Genomic DNA, 20107 nt, shown 5'->3' on the forward strand with positions numbered 1-20107 from the left:
GCCATTGGGATTGCGAATGGCAGGCATCAGATCTGGCTCCATCTGTGTACAACGTTTCATGATGGTATGACGATTCAGATGATATGCCTGGATGACATACTTTTCCTCCATGGTTTCCAGGTCTACTTGTGGACGGCACACTGGTGTTTGTCTCACTCTCCTCATGGCAGGATAACTATGGTGAGAGAAGAGAATATACTGTGTGTTATGCAGTATGCATACACATTTACACATTGTATATTACCTGACATCTAACATCTGTAGAGGATGAGTAGCACTTCTGACAGATACAATACTGCCCATAGTTATGCACCTAAATCATCCTCCTTGCTTCACATTGGCTAACATGTAAATGGGATTGTACATATAAAACTCATGTTAGTGTACATGCGTCCTGCATTAATCACACATATGTTTTGGATTCTACCAATATCTACATGTCCCCTATGTACCTTTGTACTTCAGAGTAGCTTTACATAGTTCTCACCATACATACTCCCTCAACACATCATTTTGTTAAATTTGGCACAATATGTTGCACAACCATGATGGCACTACATACTGATACACAGCATTTTAGGAGAGTACATGATTCACACATATAAGTAAGCACATCCATCAATGACATGTGCCCAAAATGGAAGGCGCCTGACCTACTGCAGTGGAAAGTTAAAAGTGACTTAAGTCCACCGGCAGAAGTCGTCATGGCATTAGGTGGTCACAACCACCGTGCAACTTGGCATTGGTTAACATTGCTGCCTTTGGCAGACTTGGGCCAATGGGCATGACCACCAGCAGTGACGGTCCTTTACGTGGCGGCTGGTACCACCATTTTCTGCAGTATTGCTCACTTGAGCTGCTGTGTACTGCTTCTGGGAGCAATCATGCGATATCCTGCAGGTGATAGGGCCCCTGTCTTCACCCAGTAAGAGCTTGAGAAGCTAGTGGAGGAGGTCCGACACCTGTATGAACAGCTATATGATGCACCAGAGGAGAAGGTGAGTCCAATGCCCTAGCCATGTGTGATAGGTGTTGTGTGTGACGTTACATTGGGCAGGTGAACTTGTGAGGGTGTAGATGTATGCAGATGGCATAATGTGAAAGCGAGTGAGCGGAGAGGATGGGTATGTGTGCCTGCTTGCGTGACTGAAGTTTACTGACCATTCCTATTGGTAAGATGCGTGTGTACATTACTTTCTCCTTTTGTCGTTGCCATCGCCAAGCAAGTGTGGGTCCACAGCCGGCAGATCATCCATTGTAGAAAGTGGTGGAAGGACCTGAGACCCCATGCCCAGAAGACTGCTGAGGCCCAGCTGGGTATGACCTCTCAACGAGGGAGGGGGGGCCCGTCGGACCCTGAACCCACTAAAGGCCCGCATTTTGGCAATGGCCTACCCTGAGATGCATGGGAGTTCGAAGGCAGCACAGCAGCCACAAGGGGGCAAGTACTGACTATATCCATGTACTTGGCTCTGGTGTTGTGTTGTTTGCTGTAACCCTTTAGCAGCTGTGACAATGTAGGTGCTACATGTATGTAGATTAGTGGGAATACATAGTACTGACTAATAGATAGAGATCTGGCATTAGTGTTGGTCAGGTGTACATTTAGATCACCAGTGTCAAGGTATATTTATGACTGCATGTGGAGATGCACAATTGACACTGCCACATGTGTGACTCCACCCGGCCATATATATGAATGTTACCTGCTGTGTCATCCTGCCCATCTAGTATTTCCAGGTCCATACATCTGAATATGTAGCTCTAAGGTGTCAGACCACTCCCATCTGTATAGATCACCTGTATTTGCTACTGGGTGCCTGACATATCTGGTACAGGGCCTAGTTACCTTTTGTCCTGGTACAGGTATTGACTTGATGTGAGGGCGGTATCTCAATCAGTCAACAGATATGGCAAGTATAGGACTGTACGTATGGGTTTGTGGAGGTGTCCCCATTGTCCCTTCATATTAATACTAAGGGGTATGTGAAGGCTGTAACAGAAGGACATCAAACTATGGGTGTCTGTTTTTTTTTTATTTGTCCTTACCATGCATTTCCATGCCATTGACATGTGGGCAATTCACTTTTATCCAAATGCCTTTGTTGTAGAAGAGATAAGTGGCTAGGCTGTCCTACCCTTTGACAATGTGCAATGTCCATGCTATATGTGCCAATGCTCTACCAATAAGAGTGCAACATATGGTATTAGCTGCCTACATCATGTCTCAGTGGTTACTTGGGGGCAGATCTAATAGTGTGGGACAATCATTGCTACCCTTAGCCTGACTGATGTGGGCAGTTTGGAAAGAAATTGGTACTGGCTTACCTCATAATTCAAGATGTCATGGTTTAGGTGTACTGCTATTTCTCATACAGGTGTTGCTGTTGTGGGATATGTTGCCAGTGCAATGGCAGCCATGTAGATCCATGTGTACATCGTGTGGACATGTCTTTTCAGTGGGATATGTGTGCTGTCTGGACTTAGGTACAGGTAATCACATGTCAGAAATGGTGTGAGTGATGCTGGTTTACTCATGTTGTCATGTTGTGGAACTGTATCTGCATGTCAGGTAGAATGTTATGTGCCCTATTATGATTTAGTTGGCTAGCATTTGTTTAGTTGTTCATACACTGCTCTCTGTGATTGTCAGAAGATGTCTCATGTGTAGGCCACTGTAGCTGTACATGCATGTATGATGTGTTGTGGTGCATCTGTGTATAGTGACTGCAGATATTCCTCTGGGATTTGGTACATGTAGTGACATGGCTATTCTCCAGACATGGATTCTAATCATCATATGGCACCTGTATGGGACTGCCACATGTTGTGTCTTCATCAGAAATTGTATCCATTATGGCATATCTGTACAGAGCGTTCAGCTAGGCATGTGATTGGAATGTCAGGAGCTGTGTCATCTGTGAATAAAGTTGTCTTCACTTGCATGAGACGTGACTTATGGACATGGACTGGTCAGGTGTTGAATCGGAGCATGCATGATATTGTGTCATGCTGTTCCTAAAGGTGACAGGACTATGGAGAGTTATGACCAGGATTAGGACAGAACCTGCAGCTGTAGCCAGGGCATGATGAGCATGCTGACATAGTTTTACAAGTGATTTGATGGAATGCTCCAGTTGTGCCACCTTACATGGATTGTGATGTCGGTGAGAGAGAGGACATGAAGGAGTGGATAGAACTAACATTTTGTGACATGATGTAGGATATGTGGTTTTCTTTATGGGATTGCGTAGCCAGGAGATGTATGCCTACAGGTGTGCATGTTATAATGTGTGTATGTGAAGAATGCGATGACCCTCTCTCTCCCTCTCTATCTCTCTCTCCCTCCATCTATCTCTATTTGTGTACATCAGCATCGGCAGGTGAAGGAGACGGGGCACAGATGAGTGGGATGCTACTGGACACGGGACCTGGAGTGCTGATACCACCAACAGCGAGAGACCCAGTAGCCTGGAGGGCGAGGGGACTGCCACAGGGGAGACAGGATCATCATCATCATTCTTGGAAACATCCTCCAGTGGACACTCCTTGGCGGTGGCAGACCCATCTGGGACACTCCATTACCATCTGTGTTCGCCACACCCCTTACTACCACCGCCCTCACTGCAGCTCCCCACCCAGTTGTCCTTCCTCGCTCACCCAGGAGGGCGGGCACCTCCTTCACCGCAGGCACATCTGCCCCTGCCCCTGTCAGCCCTGCTGCCTTCAGTAGGAGGCTATTGACCTCCTGAAGTCGATCTCTGTGGATCAGTTGACCATTGTGAATGCCATCCAGGGACTGGCAACTCAAGTCCAGCAGAGCAATGCGTTCCTAGAGGGTATTCATTGTGCACTGGCTGGCCTACAGAGATCCTTTCAGGCTCTGGCTGACAAACTGACAGCAGCGAGTCACTCTTTGTCTTCTGTCCCCCCTCCACCTTCGTCTTCCCAATCCCAAAACCCTCTTCCCTGACCCAGCCAAAGCACACCTACAGTCAAGCATGCATCCACCTCAACATCCAAGGGTATCATTGACAAACACATCCACCACAAGACCCACCACAGGCATGCACACAAACAACACCCACCTGCAGACACACCAACAGTCACTACCTGCACTTACTCCCCCACCACCATCACAGACAAAACATTGGATAAACCTGCAGACACCACACCAACATTCACCGATCCAGCCACAACACCTATCCTACCCATAGTCAGCACAACAGCAGACCCTCAGACATCCACCCATCACCACATCCGCAATCACCACAACCACAGAGACGCCTACATGCAGCACTTCCACCATGCCTGCAGTCACCACCCCAACAGACAGTCACCCATCCACCATGGCACCTCCCAGAATCTCCACCCCCTCCACCCAAGACGAAGATAAACGCCCACACTCACCCGCCAACAGACACCCAGCACCTACAAGCATACCTCGCACACACATGCACCCAAGACAGCTACCAAAACACCTCTTACAACCACTCCCTCTCTCTCCACTCCCAACCTATTTTGCCATGTCCGTCCCTATGTGTCTAGGTATTTGTTCCTCTCAGAGTTGTGCCTTTTCCCTACTCCTCTCCCACCCAATGTGACCCCAAAACACTCTGTGTCCATCCCCAAGTCCAGCCTTTCCACCTACAAGACCTCCCCTGCCCCTCTACCCCCTGCATTTACCCATGCCCCTCCCCCATAAGAAGTCAACCCCTCTCAAGAGTTCCCAGCCCTCTCCTAAGCCTTGACCTAAGCCCCCCTCCCAAGCCCAAGCCCAAAGGTCCACCTCCCAAACCTAAGCTCAAACCCCCACTCTAGCCCCCCAGAGCCTGCCTGCCCTCTTGATGCCCCTACCTGTGGAGGTTACATGGCAGTCAGGAGTCAAGTTGGGGTACTTTGAAGTGCCATATGTGCATGTTGCACATATGTGTTTGGATTGGCATAGGGTCTTCAACTTTGTACATTTTCTGTGTATATTTATTTACATATATCTGGGCAAACCCGTTGTTGGTTCGAAGGTTACATCTGTGTCCTGCATTTCTTTTCTTAGGGATGTTTTGGTCTTGGCTGCTTTTGTTTGTGAGTGAATAAGTAATGTGTGTGTGGTGATTGTGCTACCAGTTGTGTCTGGGCAGCATGTGTGGGTGTGTGCATTGCATTTGTCCCACAGTGATGGGTGTGTATTGTGTGATGGGTGTGTATTGTGTGATGGGCATGTATAAGTTGGGGACATGCATTTGTGATGGTATTGTGTGTTGTGATTGTGTTGACTTGTGTTATTTGCAGTGTTGTGTGCCTTTGTGTGGTTAGACTCTGTGTGTGAATGTGTGTACTGATTGGTATGTCAGATCCGTTGCGATGTGTGTTTAAAGAGTATGACGTATGCCTCGTTGTCTGGATGTGTGATTGTGTGTGTTCGTTCTTGTTAGATTGTGTTGTATGTATGATTTGTCAAGTGGAGGTGTGTATTGTGGATGCTTCATGGTGCTTTTGAGGGGTTGCGGTTGTGGTGTAATTGTGTCCTGTGGTGGTATCCTGTGTTGTGTGTGGCTGTGTTGGCGCTGTATATCTGGGGGTTGGTGTGTGATTTAGGCGTGTGTGTGTGTGATGTCCGTAGTGTGTGTACTATGTATGTGCGGGTGTATATGTGGCTGTCTGTGAGTGTGTGTGTCAGTGTGAGGTTACATGTGTGTGTCGCTCTAGCAACCTGTTCTGGATGTGTGTGTTATGTGCCAGTGACAGGTAAGTGTGCGTACTCACAATTGCTGTTGTCACTGCTGTCGCTGGTTCTGGAGTTGTTGGGCGAGCAGCGGGAAGATGTGAAGTTCAGGTTCCATGGTGGCTCCAGACAGGTATGTGCTCCTGAAGGTGTGTCTCTTTTTATAGAGTTGGTTTCCGCCAGGGTTTCTGTGGTGCTGTGACCACGGCGGAAACCATGGCGGTTTGCAGACTCGTAATCTGTCCAGAAGAAACATGCCGGCGCTAGATTGGCTGTATTTTGTTGGGAATACCGCCATGGTAGTTATTTGGCAGTCTTCTCTGCCAGCCTGTTGGCGGTATGACTGCCACTGCCAACATGGGGGTCATGAGACCGCCGAACTCATAATGGCCCCCTTCATGTCTATCAGCTGCAGCGACCTATCCATTTGTTAGGGTACGACCATTGTATACATCTGATGATAAATTAAATGATTTTCCGGTTTGATCCTCTACCCCGCTTCTCTTGCTTACCCACGACACTGCAAGGCTTTGGGGCTCTTGGTATTGATCTGAAGCACTGTTATTCACAGAGAGCAACCGATGCATTGAACTCATTTCCCTTAAATGAACTCCAGTTGACTTCTCTGATACTTAACATTAATGTCCTTTTGTACAAGTTAGGGTTTTTCAAGAGTGCGGGATAGAAAGAAGCATCATTTTCCGATCCAGAATGTGAGGAGAAACTCTGCTTCTGCGATATTAAAGTGTCACTGTAACCTGAAGGCTTAGAACAAATCTCATCACACGGCGAAATCAGAAGTTATCCATGAAGTTTTCATGAGCGGAACTGTGAATTTTCTTGAACACCTTAGCAATTGCCATTGCCTGCAGGATAAATGCAGTTAGTCTCCTTCCTTGTGGGCATGCCCTGAGCAGCAAGCCCCCATTGAAGTTCCTGTGCTGCTGCTTTGCTGAAACTGCTCAATTCTTTTACTCAAGTCGTCCTAGTGCACACGTACAAGGTGAAAACCTCAAAGAAGGCATCCCAACTTTTCTCCATCTTCTGTAATTTTAGAGATAGAATTAAAGAGTTCCACTTTACTACTAGGCATGGTTGCCAATTACCCTGGCCTAATTAGGTTAACAAAGGGCGACTGCCTCATAACAATGACATGCTGTTATCGCTGAATTCAAATTCGAAGGCAGAGAAACGCCTGCATTTGAGGAACAATCAGTAGCAGCATTGTCAAGTTTTAGTACATATTGTACAACTGTACAACTTGAAAGTCACACGTTTAATTAAAATGAGTTAACAGGGAAAACTGCATTATCTGCTATTATCTGCCCAACACAACTTTAAAAATACCAGCCTTAAGTATGTGTTTAATTATGTAAGTAATTAATTAATTTGTTTCGGAGCATTTTCGTGTCCCTCCTTTATTGTTTGCTAAAATTGCCAGTGAATAACGTTTAAGTAGTCAACACTGGGCACTGACCATTCAAAGTGCAGCATGTGTTTCTAGTTATATTATGTAAAACCTATTTGATACATATTACTAAAAAGCACCCTTTGTTTCTACTGAGGAAGGGAGCTTTTCCGTAGCACTGGTAAGAAAACTGCTAAGTCAACCATCTCAGGATCTGTGTTCTGAAATCTCTGCATGTAATTGTGCTTGTGTGCATATATAGCCGTATGTGTGTGTGTGCGTGTGTGTGTATTTGTATGTTCACACACGCAGGACAAGCAGAGATAACACCCATATTCATTTCCACAATATCAAACTCAGTCAGTAGAATGTTCCTCAAAACCAAAGAACCAAACATGTCACATTCCCACATTTGTTGTAGGAACCTACTGCTCACCCACAATTCCAATATTAGTATTCTTTCTCACATCTGCTTTGAGCTTTTTCACATATGCGAAGTACATTCACAACAGTCATGCTACTCTGTATACCATGAACTGAAAAACTCCTGGCTACCCTTCTGACTAATCTGGGCTCTATCTAGCTGCCTCCTTCGAAGAGAAAGAACACAACAGAAACACCAAACCCCGCCCAGTGGGGACCCAAGCCCTGTATTTGTGTAAGGGGTTGGAGATGGGGTTCCAATGTGCAGAGGGCAGGATTTTTCACTCTGCATGTGACTGCCTTGTCATGTTGCATGTCATTCACCTGCCATTTCACATGAATTTATGGATGTGGCCTCTTCTGCTGACCCGCAAACATTTCAGGCAGAGGGTAGTTTTCTCCTCTCCTCCTGGGACCTGCGTTCTTATTCCTATCTGTGACTGAATAAATACAAAAACTTTTCAGCACTCTAACATCTTTCCGTGTCCGTGTGCGTGTGTGCACATACACACAATGGGGAAGAAAAACAGGCCTGTCATATTATATCTAAAATCACAAATGGTCTCCAAAGTATTTATGTCAGTTCTGTGTGCATGAGTTAGTGGAGGCCAAAGTTTCTTTCACAAGGCACCAAACTTCTCACTTGCAATTAAGTGAAATGAGTAAGTTATAGTGTTGATTGTATTATGAAAATGACATGTTTCAGTCTTGAGTGTGATATTTAAAGGCTTCTTCCTGTGTATGTGCATTTTTCTCCTCACTTTATTCTTTATTAGTCAGTTCATACATATAAAGTTACTCTGCTGTCTTACCACACTTTATTATTTTTAATTTCACCGTTTCAGAACCAAACAATCATTTTGCAAATAACCTTCCACATCCTATTTATTTATTTATTTATTTATGCATGTATGTATGTATGTATATATGTATTTGCAATTCTCCGCTTAGGTAGCTCAAGACTGAAGTGGGCCCCATAAGGCTCTAAGAATTTGAATTGCTTTACTAATTCATGTTTATTTTTCAGCAGCAATAAGAGCATTGATTTATGGTGTAGAGATCATTGAATCCCCACAGTATAATCATAGTGACCATGTGCAGAAACTGACCACTTAAGCTGGACATCATCATCATCAATCTCATAAAATTGTTCATTACACATACAATGCATAAAACAGCTACACAAACCTATATAAAGCAACATTACAAATTGCCTTTGAAGCACACAACTAACCTAAAATTATACATATTTGCACTTAAGATTATTATTTAATCTATAAAATACCTAAATTAATTAAATAATTCAGAATTCAAGCAAATTGGTACAACAAATTGTAAAGTGTACCAGTATACCGGTAGTTTCCCAAAATTCCACACTGGTCACAAAATACTGGTTACAATTTGTGACCAGTATTTTGCAACTAGTGTTTCTTACATCTGCACCCCCCCAGACTTTTCAAATATATAGATCAAGTTAGAATGAATGGGGATAGAACAAACTCTCTGGTAGATGCACTGCTGTTACTTCATAGGATTACTGACTTGGCACCCCTGCCTACATGAGCAACTGTGCTAGGGACAGGGTTAAATGAATGTCAACAGGTAGGCTCCCAGGGCAGCACCATGTTTTCCTTTTTCTACAATTCCAGAGGGGCTCACCTACCAATGTATAGCAACTCCTGTACTCAGATGGGAGCCCTAACTCTGCAGCGTTTAGTTTACTGGAAGAGATCTTTTCTTCTTTTTCTTTGCTACAAAGAGGCAGTGTGCCACAAAATAAATAGAGAAATAAATAAATATTTATGAAGGAGACCTGCTCTTTGACTAGGGTTACTACCTAGTCACCTTGAACCCTACTGATAGCAAGACATCATATAATCCTTATGCCACACATCATTGGTATCTCAGGTCATTGATAGCCCATGCAATACATTTCCAAAGCCCCGCAATCCACCTCCTTTGTGTTATTATCTAATGTTCACGAGTAGGCATACAACATTATTTATTGTGTTGTTGGTAGAATATAGATTTTAAGTTCATGTACAGTATGTGCACTTTTTAATGTGTCAACATGCTAAAATAAAGATATTTCAACAGCGGTGTGGTGGAATTGACAATCCGGGGTCACTAGGTAAGAAAATATAGAAGACCACACTGTAAATGAAATTGCTTGTAAAAAATTTTTGAAGGACTTTTTGAAGGTCAAATGATGGCAAATTGACATTTTCAGTTGTATGCGTGTGAGAGAGCGTAACTTACATAACCTATATTAAAATGAAATGTTTATATCAATGTGTGATGATGCTGCATAGAAAACTATAATAATAGCGATCTGCTTAAACGCGCACCTGAATTATGACCACGAAGAATGGCCACCAAAGTATTCGCAAACTAATAGTGACGAATAAAGTGTTTATTTTATGTTCAATTAAGCTTATATTAACATCCATACTGTTGAATCTGTATTGAAAATCTCTATAGGCCTTAAGTTAGCGTGAGCTGCAGTTTAGCTGCCTGGCTCTCATATTAAATGCATTTTTCTGTTTTTCCAGTGTGCTGACTCGCAAGGGGCCATGACCCTGCAAATGTTCTTTTTCTTCAAAACTTGGAAGATGAATGTAACCATGTTAAATCTGTTCCCAAGCGCATATTCAGTGCCTTGGTTTAAAAAGTTATGAGTGAATTGAAACAAATGTAGATTAATGAAATGTACAAGGTCACTTAGACCGATGGACAATGAATCTGCTGACCCAAAAGACGTGCCAAGGAATGAAGTAACGCCGGATGTGCCACCTCTGAAGACGTCAATTATGAAGACCAATCAAAGACCCGTGATTTAATGTGGGGTGACAATTGGGATTACCAAATGTTAAATTTGATAGGTTAAAGATAGTGGGGTATAGTAAATGTCCAATAGAATTTTGGGGGAATGTACTACGAAAAGGGATAAAAACTCATGTCACAGAAAGGTCGAGGGAATTAGGTAGGGAATGCTATTGATTGTATCCAGAAACTCTGTCACTCTGTTTGGTGACTTGAGACCCATTAGAAACCATCCTCACCCATAGGCTACCCTTTTACACTTATCCTCCTTATGAGGGAAGTGTCCCTTTTGCCCTTTAGTTAAAGTCCTGACTGATGGCGATTTGACCGATGTCCTGAAGACGAAGACTCAACCTGTGCGCTGACCTAATCTTTGGAGGGTAATTATGACAATGCAATTGTAATTTGTCTGTTTGCTTTTCCTTTCTAGGTACCAACTGCTTGCTTTTGACAGAGACCATAGCTAGATGTTTTCCAAATTGGTGTTCTAAATTGTTTTGCATGAAGCCCAACATGCCAATGCTAATTAGTGGTTAGGACAGGTGATTATAAAATTGACGCAAATAGACAAACGACTGAGACAATGCTTTGTTGAACTGACGTGATATCAATACTCTGCTATATTCTGATCCATGTTCACGCCATGTTATATTCTAATGTTTATGATTTTTGCCTTATTGAAATCTTATCAAAGTTGCCATATCGTAACTATGCTGTTGTGTTTCTTGGCTTTGAGATTGACGTATTTAATCTTAGATTGTAACTAATAGGGAATAAAACCCATAAAATTCTATTAACTGGTGTGATTATTCATGGCTGAAAGGTCATGGTTGCATCGCCAATTTGATTAATGACTTTGACTAAAGTGAAATGTATTGTTGTGATAAATATTGATGACATTATTGATATATTGATTGAGATATTGATTAGCTATCTTGTCCTACGGTGTCTCTCAACTGGGTCAAAAGATTCATTGGCCTAAAATGAGTCCTAATGTGTAACAAATTAACATAAAAGGACGCGTTATCAGTTCTGGTAGCAGAGCAACTGCTTTGGGACCTTAGGACGGAGAATTATTTTTTAATTTGTTTTCCTGTGATAATGCAAATTGGAGGTATGATGTGTTTCTAAATTCACCATGACTTTCCCGGGATCTCGGAGCCTGCTTAAGTGAGTTGGGGATGTTCTCGGCGTTATAATGTGCGTGGTACAGGGTTTTGCGCTTGCTCAGCTTATGCCTTTTTCAGGTGATTGGTGAAGTTTGTGTGTATTTAGGCCAGGTAAATGTTGTTTTAGTACGAGTGGGCGTACTCCGCAGTATGAGAGTAGGGAAGTCGGCGTACTTCGTATGAGTGTGGCACTTTGTGCTCAAAATTATCCACGTGGTTGGTTGTTTTGTACGGACCCGTCGTGGTCTAAGACTCCGGAGTATATTGACAAGTGTAGGAGACACTTGGGTTTATGTTGTAATCTGTACGGTTTAATAGGTCAATCGGGCGTGGTTGACGAGTCAAGTTTGAGTCAAAACGTATGTGTGAAACCTTCGATGGAGATTTGGCAAGTTCTAAAGTGCACTAGGACGAACCATTGACAAGTCGAGAGTAGAATTTGCGGGTCGAATTCTGCTTGCGTATGCGGGAGCTGAGAAGGAGAGAGTAGCGGCTGAGGCTTCAAGTGAAATCTCTGTAAAGTTCTGAAGCGAATGTGTTACCCTTCCTGTAGTAAACCGGCATATTTGTGTTGTCATTAAAGGTGCTCGCAATAATTGTGCATTAGTTTGTGTGGATTCAGTGAGGGGCGGACGAGCCGCAAGACTTTGTCAGCTGCAGTGTGTGAGTGTGATGTCAGTGGTGCCGCGCTCAGATAGGTCAGTTGTCGAGAGGGGTCGCGCACGGATTGGCTGCCGTCCGTGAGAGACAATAGGTTGAGAAAGGTGGGTGAAGAGTGTCCTGGGAACTAAGTCACTTTCTGATTAAATACAAATAAGAGGAAATCGCAAAATGAATTTTGTCAAGGCATTTAAGAGCGCTCTGAAAGGAGACGCATATATTATGGCAACTGATGGGGAGCCTACACCGCCTGAGGGTACTCCAGCTTACATGGTTATGGAGGAGAAGGGTGTCACTCCTTGTTTATGGATGAAACAGTGGCGCAAATTAACAGAGAAAGAGGGATGTTTGGCGTTCCCAGAACATGGGACGTTCAATGCGAAGATATTAGAGAATTTAAGATGGATGTTAAGTACACAAAAACCACCTCCGAGGCCAGCTCAATATGAGGCTTTAGCGATTTGGGATTTGATGGCTTTTAAACATAGACAAGAAAGGTTCTAGAGAAGGCTAAAAAGGGCAGAAAAATCTTATGCAGAAGTGAGGTGGGATAACGAGAACAAAATGTGGAGACGGGGAATTGTTGACGGATTAAAGTTGTTCCCAGCAATAGCTCAGGGAGAAGAGTCACAGGGAAAGAAAGCCTCCTGTAAAACATATAAGGACTCTAGTAAGCCTAAAGAGAATGAGAGACCTTGGGAAGAGGAAGACGATTCAGACGATGAAGAATTCATGGACCGGTTATTACATGATCGCCCGCCACCTTATGCGGTGAGCGACAGTGCTCCAATCACTAGCGTGGGTCCTGGGAACCAGACGCAGGAGAAGGGAGTCACTGATATGGTACAGACTAGTGATACGACTTCGATACAGAATGGTGTCAGTGTACCCACTGCGCCAGGCATGCAGATACAGTTGCAACCTCCACCGCAGATACAGAGAATCTATCCAGACGTCCCAGTACTTGAAACTACAACAAATCTGATAGTGCCGCCAGACCCGATATATACAAAATCAAGGATAGTGCAGATTGAGTCAACTCCGAAATTGCTGTCCCAGCCGCAACCACAATTGATACCAGGGTATAACCCAGTGGCTGGTCCTCCATTAGTACCAGTCCCGGGTACTTTGGAACAGACTTATGGAGTTACTGCTCCACGGAGTTTGGGACCAGGTCAGACACCTGCTGCAATATCATTACCAATCACTGTTGGTCCACCAGTGCCATTATATATACAAGGCAAATCTGGCGTATGTGATCAGGGAGTAATGAAGTAATAAAGATGCGATAAGAGGAGGGTCTATAGGAACTCCCCAGATAATGGCCCCAGGAGAACAAGCAGTCGAAAAGCCGAGGTCCTTAATAGACCTTAGCCCAGTAGACGCACCCTTGGAAGCAATGCGTCAGGCAGGGTTAGGGGTTTTAACTCCACAGACGATAAGTACAAACACTTCACAGTCGCCAATGATACATGCAGGGAACATTTCACTGCAGGGTTTTACTGTGCAACAGCTGAATGAATGACTAGAAAAGACTTATACTTCACAAAAGACTACAGTGACTGCAGTGGAACCGGAAAAGGTAGGGCAGGGTGACTACCTAAATTTTGTAAGACTGGGAGTGGAAGCTGCTGAACTAGTGGACGGGACCATGGGGGTAAACAGATTGGAGTCATACACTGAAGCAGAACTGAGATTCCTGTGACCTAAGATTACCAAAGAAGTGGGCAAGGTGCATCAGAGATTAGCAAACCTGGCAGACAAATACAATATTGACATTGAGAGCACTAAACATTTGAAAAGAAGCTACAGATTAGACTTTGTTTCGAAAGATTTTGAGCGCATGAGGTCTGCCGGAATGAAGGCGCATTTAAAAGAACTATTGCAAAGTGCGCAAATTTGGGGTGCATTAGAAAAAAGGGAAGGCAGATGGGCAAAGAAAAGAGATAAGGAAAAAAGTGACAGTCCAGGGTCAAGTCAGATCAAAGCCTCACCCGATATAGAATCAGTAAAAATACTACCCATGAGAGAAACAGCTGGTGGTGTTTTAGTTTATGTACCGTGGTCCAGAGGAGACATCCTATCCTTTACTAACGATTATCCCAGGTTAAGGGAGAAACCGATCGAGTGGTATCAGCCAACACACAGGTTCGTGAAACTTGCAAAGTGTCTTTGGGAAGACTTGAATACCTTGTTTGAGATAATTGTTCCGCCTGATTTGTGGCTTGAGTGTAAGAGAGGGGTAGATTGGCTGACGAAGGAGCCGGCAAGGGATAAGGTGACCGAAGCTCCCTCTGAGGAGGTGATGAAGTACTATCATAAAGTGATTGAGTTTTTGAAACAAAAGGTGTCGCCGAAGGTGACTAATTGGCAGAAAATCGACCGGACCTCACAAGAGGTTAAGGAATCTATACATGCTTATTATGAGAGGTTGTTAAAGGCATTCAAACATTATAGTGGTACTGAAACCATCGAGCTGAAGGACATGAACCATCTCGTGTTCAGATTTGTTGAAGGGCTGTGACCAGAGGTCAGTCAGATGATTAAGAATCATTTGATTTGTTGGCAAGCGAAGCCGATTGATGAGGTGTTGCAGTATGCGAAATATTGTAGTGACGAAATTGAGTTAAAGCAGAAAAAGCTGAAGGAGAAAGTGATGGTGATGCAGATAAGGGCTGCACAGGCAGGAATACAGGGAAATGGAATTCAACAGATGATACAGCAGCAACCGCAAATGAATGGTGTGTTTCAGGCACAACCGAGAAGTCGTGGCTGAGGGTTTGTGAATCGCGGTCCAGACTTAAATACTGTTGTGGTTCAAAATGACGCACAAGGGATGAAAAAGATGTCACCATGTCACGCGTGCGGGGGCGTGGGGCACTGGAAACGGGAGTGCCCAAATGTGGTGCAGGATGGTGTCGTTCAACAAAGCACTAATGTTGGTACATTGCAAAATGTAAGAGATCCAAAACTGAGACATCAAAATCCGAATTTTCAAAATAATCTGATACAGATGCAAGGGGTACAGCCCATGCAGCAGATGCAAATGCTGCGTGTTTAGCCAGTACAAATGCAGCAAATACAACAGCAGGTTCCCATGGTACCTAGACAGCAAATGCAATTACCAATGGCTCAGATAGGACAGCAACAGGTTATGCTTCCTCAACAGGTCACAGGTCAGGTAATGAGTCAAAATAATACAGTACAACAATTCCCGTTACGAGGTGGAAATGGCATGAATGAAGAGTGGTCGGATGACAGCTCAGATAGTGAAGAGTGCAGGCTTGCAGCATCCCTAGAGGTAGACCAGAGGGGTCCCTATGTGGAGGGGAAGGTAATGGGTCACAGAGTCTCATTCTTAGTCGATACCGGAGCTACACCCTCTACAGTCAGAAGTGCAGAAGTTCCGAAACTACCACTTTCTGGGCATACCATAAGGGTAGTCAGAGTAGCAAACCAGTACCTGACAAATCCGATTACAGATCCAGTGCAAGTTGAGATCGGCAACTTCCAGGGACTGCATAGGTTTGTAGTCTGTGATTCAAGTCTGGTATCCCTATTGGGAAGGGACTTACTGTGCAAGACAAAATGTTCGATTACCTGTTCCAATGATGGAATTGAAGTACAGACAAATAGTGATGATGAAGGAGATGAAGGTCAGTTCTCAGAGGAAGAGACAGGGACGGCAAATGAGGATTATCCTTTGATTACCTTGTTTCCGATGCTTACAATGATTGACCTACCTGTAGAGCTACAGGGAACTGTGACAGAGAAAGTGTGGGATTTGACAGGAAAGGAAGTGGGACTACTAAAAGGTGTGGAACCAGTTAAAGTACAATTGAAACCAAATGCAGTGTTTCCCCAGGTGCCACAATATCATATGGCACAAGATGTTCTTATTGAAGTGTCACAAATAATTGCAGATTTTCTGAAACAGGGAGTTCTGAAAGAAGTTTTGAGCAGTCCATGTAATTATCCGAGAATGGGTCTGAAAAAGCCCTGTGGGAAAGTCCGAATTGTGCAAGATTTGAGGAAAATAAACGAGATTGTGGTAAAATGTTGCCCCATAGTGCCCAATCCAGCAGTGATCATGTTTCAGGTTCCGTGTGATGCTGAATGGTTCACCGTTATAGACTTGTCACAAGCCTTCTTTTCGATACCTCTTCACAAGGACAGCCAATTTTTGTTCAGTTTTAAATTCCTAGACAAGGTGTACAGTTGGTGCAGAATTCCTCAAGGGTTTTCTGAATCACCATCCATCTTTAATCAAATATTGAAAATGGATTTGGAATCCTTAGTACTGCCTTTTAATTAGACTCTAGTGCAGTACATCGAGGACTTGCTGATTGCATCCAAAACAAGGGATAACTGTAAATATGATACAATTGCCTTACTGAATCATTTGGGAAAAAACTGACATAAAGTGTCACCCAAGAAACTGCAATACTGTCAGAAAGAGGTGAAATACTTAGGGCATTTGATTGAGAGAGGGTCCAGGAGAATATCAAAAGAAAGAATAACAGCCATTTTGCAAATGAACCCTCCAACGACAAAGAGAGATGTCAGAATGTTTTTTGGGAATGGTGGGCTACTGTCGCCAGTGGATACCCAACTTTTCGATTATCTCAAAACCTTTGATAAAACTGACAGGTAAAGAGATCAAGGATGAGCCGTATACCATAGCGTTGTCCAAAGAAGAGCTTGAGTCATTCATGGAACTGAGAGAGTGCATGTGCAGGGCATCAGCGTTGGGTATGCCTGATTATACGAAGCCTTTTCTACTGTTTTGTCATGAACGTGATGCTTGTTCTTTGTCTGTCTTGACACAGGTCTATGGAGGTGCAAATCGCCCTGTAGCATATTTTTCAGCTACCTTGGACCCCGTCGCAGCAGCCTTACCAGGTTGTTTGCGCGCAGTTGCAGAAGTTGGTCAGAGCCTTACGCATTGTGAAGGCATAGTGATGGGATTCCCCCTAACAGTAATGGTTCCGCATTCTTGTTGACTCGAACCAAAACTCAGCACATGACAAATGCTCGACTTACCAAATATGAGACAATTATACTGGGGTCACCAAATGTTTCTCTGAAACGATGTACTGTGTTAAACCCGGCAACTCTATTTCCTGCCGAAAGTACTGAAGTCAATAATGAAGAAGAATTTGAACATGATTGTCTTGAGGTAACGGAATTATGTACCAAACTACGACCAGATATTCAAGACACACAGCTGAAAGAAAATTATTTCATCATGTTTGTCGATGGGTCCTGTTTGAGAGATTCCATCAGAACACTGAGAGCTGGTTACGCTGTATGTACCATAGCTGGTATCATTGAAGCTTCCTGGCTCGAGAAGGTGTTTTCCGCACAAGTGGCAGAATTAATTGCCCTTACTAAGGCATGCCACGCAGCTGTGAATCTGAGAGTCACTATCTATACTGACAGTAGATATGGATTCGGAATTGTACATGATTTCGGCCAACTGTGGTCGCAGAGAGGTTTCATGACCTCTTCTGGTTCTCCTGTGAAAAATGGTGAACAAATAAAGGATTTGTTACATGCGATTCAGTTACCTCTTGAAATTGCCGTGGTGAAATGTAATGCTCACGTTAAGTCACAAGACTTTGGGGGTCATTCTGACCCCGGCGGTCCGCCGGGGTCGGCGGTAGTACCGCCAACAGGCTGGCGGTGCTCCGCCGGGCATTCTGAAGCGGCCAGAAACGGAAAGTCGCCAGTGTACCGCCGACTTTCCGCTGCCCATGGGAATCCGCCATGGCGGCGCAGCTTGCTGCGCCGCCATGGGGATTCCGACCCCCTCACCGCCATCCTGTTCCTGGCGGTTCCGCCCGCCAGGAACAGGATGGCGGTGAGGGGTGTCGTGGGGCCCCTGGGGGCCCCTGCAGTGCCCATGCCAATGGCATGGGCACTGCAGGGGCCCCCGTAAGAGGGCCCCACTTTGAATTTCAGTGTCTGCTCAGCAGACACTAAAATTTGCGACGGGTGCTACTGCACACGTCGCACATCCTCCACTCCGCCGGCTCCATTCGGAGCCGGCATCCTCATGGAGGGGTGTTTCCCACTGGCTGGCGGGCGGCCTTTTGGCGGTCGCCCGCCAGCCCAGTGGGAAACCCAGAATAACCGCGGCGGTCTTTTGACCGCGCGGCGGTATTCTGGCGGTTCCCTCCAGGCGGGCGGCTCCCGCCGCCCGCCGGGGTCAGAATTACCCCCATTGTGTCCATGGGAAACGGTTACGCAGATCAAGTTGCAAGGATTTGCGCATTGAAGTGTATATCGTTAAAGGAACAGTGGGAATTGTTACCGCAAACTGAAAATGACACATGTTTGAACCTTGCATTAAGGGTGGTTGATACCCTAGATGAGCTAAAGACATTACAGGGTCGTGCTAGCAAAGAGGAAAAACGTTCCTGGCAAAGAATGCAATGTGTACAGAGGGCTGAAGATTTGTGGGTCTCAGAGGAGGGGAAATTAGTCTTGCCAAACAGTCTTCTGTCACAATTCGCAAGGATATATCACGGACAGGCTCACCTTGGGAGAGATGCAATGATCAGGTCATTCAAAATCGATTGGTTTAACCCAAAGTTCAGACATGCCGCAGAGGTTACCTGTCACAGGTGCATCATCTGTCAACAGATGAATGCCGGGAAAGGGACTGTGGTAACTTTGAGCCACATTGGGAGAGCTGGTGGTCCATTCAGCAAAATGCAAATGGACTTCTTTGAAATGCCTGTTTGTGGAGGATTGAAGTACGTGTTGGTGATTGTGTGTGTTTTCAGTCACTGGATTGAAGCCTACCCCACACGTAGAAATGACAGTCTCACAGTTGCAAAGCTGCTACTTAGGGAACTAATACCAAGGTTCGGGTTTCCGGTCTCTATAGAATCAGATAGGGGCAGACACTTCGACAATGAGGTGATTAAACTTCTGTGTGCCGCACTAGACATCGAACAAAAGCTACATTGTAGCTACCGCCCTGAAGCATCAGGACTAGTAGAGCAAATGAATGGTACTCTGAAATCAAGAATGGCAAAGATGTGCGCAGCTACCAAAATGAAATGGCCAGATGCATTGCCCTTAGTGCTGATGTCAATGAGGAACACCCCTGAGAAGAAGACAGGACTGTCCCCCAATGAGATCCTCATGGGCAGAGCTATGAGGTTGCCAGCAGTACCTGCGAATGCTCTAGTGAATATCACAGATGATATGGTGTTGGACTACTGCAAAGGTTTGGCTGATGTGATTCGCTCTTTCTCTCACCAGATAGAGGCTAACACATTGCCACCGATTGGAGATCCAGGTCACACCCTACAGGCCGGTGACTGGGTGGTTGTCAAGAAGCATGTGAGAAAGTCGTGTTTGGAGCCGCGTTGGAAAGGGCTGTATCAAGTAATCTTGACAACAACCACTGCTGTGAAATGTGCAGGCGTTCCAAATCGGATACATGCCAGTCACACAAAGAAGGTAACGTGCCCAACTGACGAGGAACTTGAGGTTTCCGGCACAACAGTTCCAGGAAGAGAAGTCTCAGGGCCAGAAAGCAGCCAAGAAGGAACTGAGACTGCAGGAGAGCCCACTGAGAACAGCCTCGTCCCTCAAACAGTGAATACGTTCGAGAGAGGTGACAGAGCGCCTATCTCAGTAGAGGCGGCAGGAGAACTAAGTCAAGGAGAGGTTCTCCCAGAAGTAAACGGATACGGGCTAGAACTCGAACCCGTTACAGATCAAGAAGAAGAAGAAGAGGAAGGGGAAATAATAGAAAGAGATCAGAGTGTACCAGCATCTCCTGAGCCAGTTGCAGGTCCATCAATCGAAAACACCATATTACAAGAGGAGGGTGCTGTCCAGCGTCCTGAAAAGACATATCGGAAGAAGACGCATAAGGGTGAT

Source organism: Pleurodeles waltl, chromosome 6, assembly GCF_031143425.1.
Source record: "Pleurodeles waltl isolate 20211129_DDA chromosome 6, aPleWal1.hap1.20221129, whole genome shotgun sequence".
Taxonomy (NCBI): Eukaryota; Metazoa; Chordata; class Amphibia; order Caudata; family Salamandridae; genus Pleurodeles; species Pleurodeles waltl.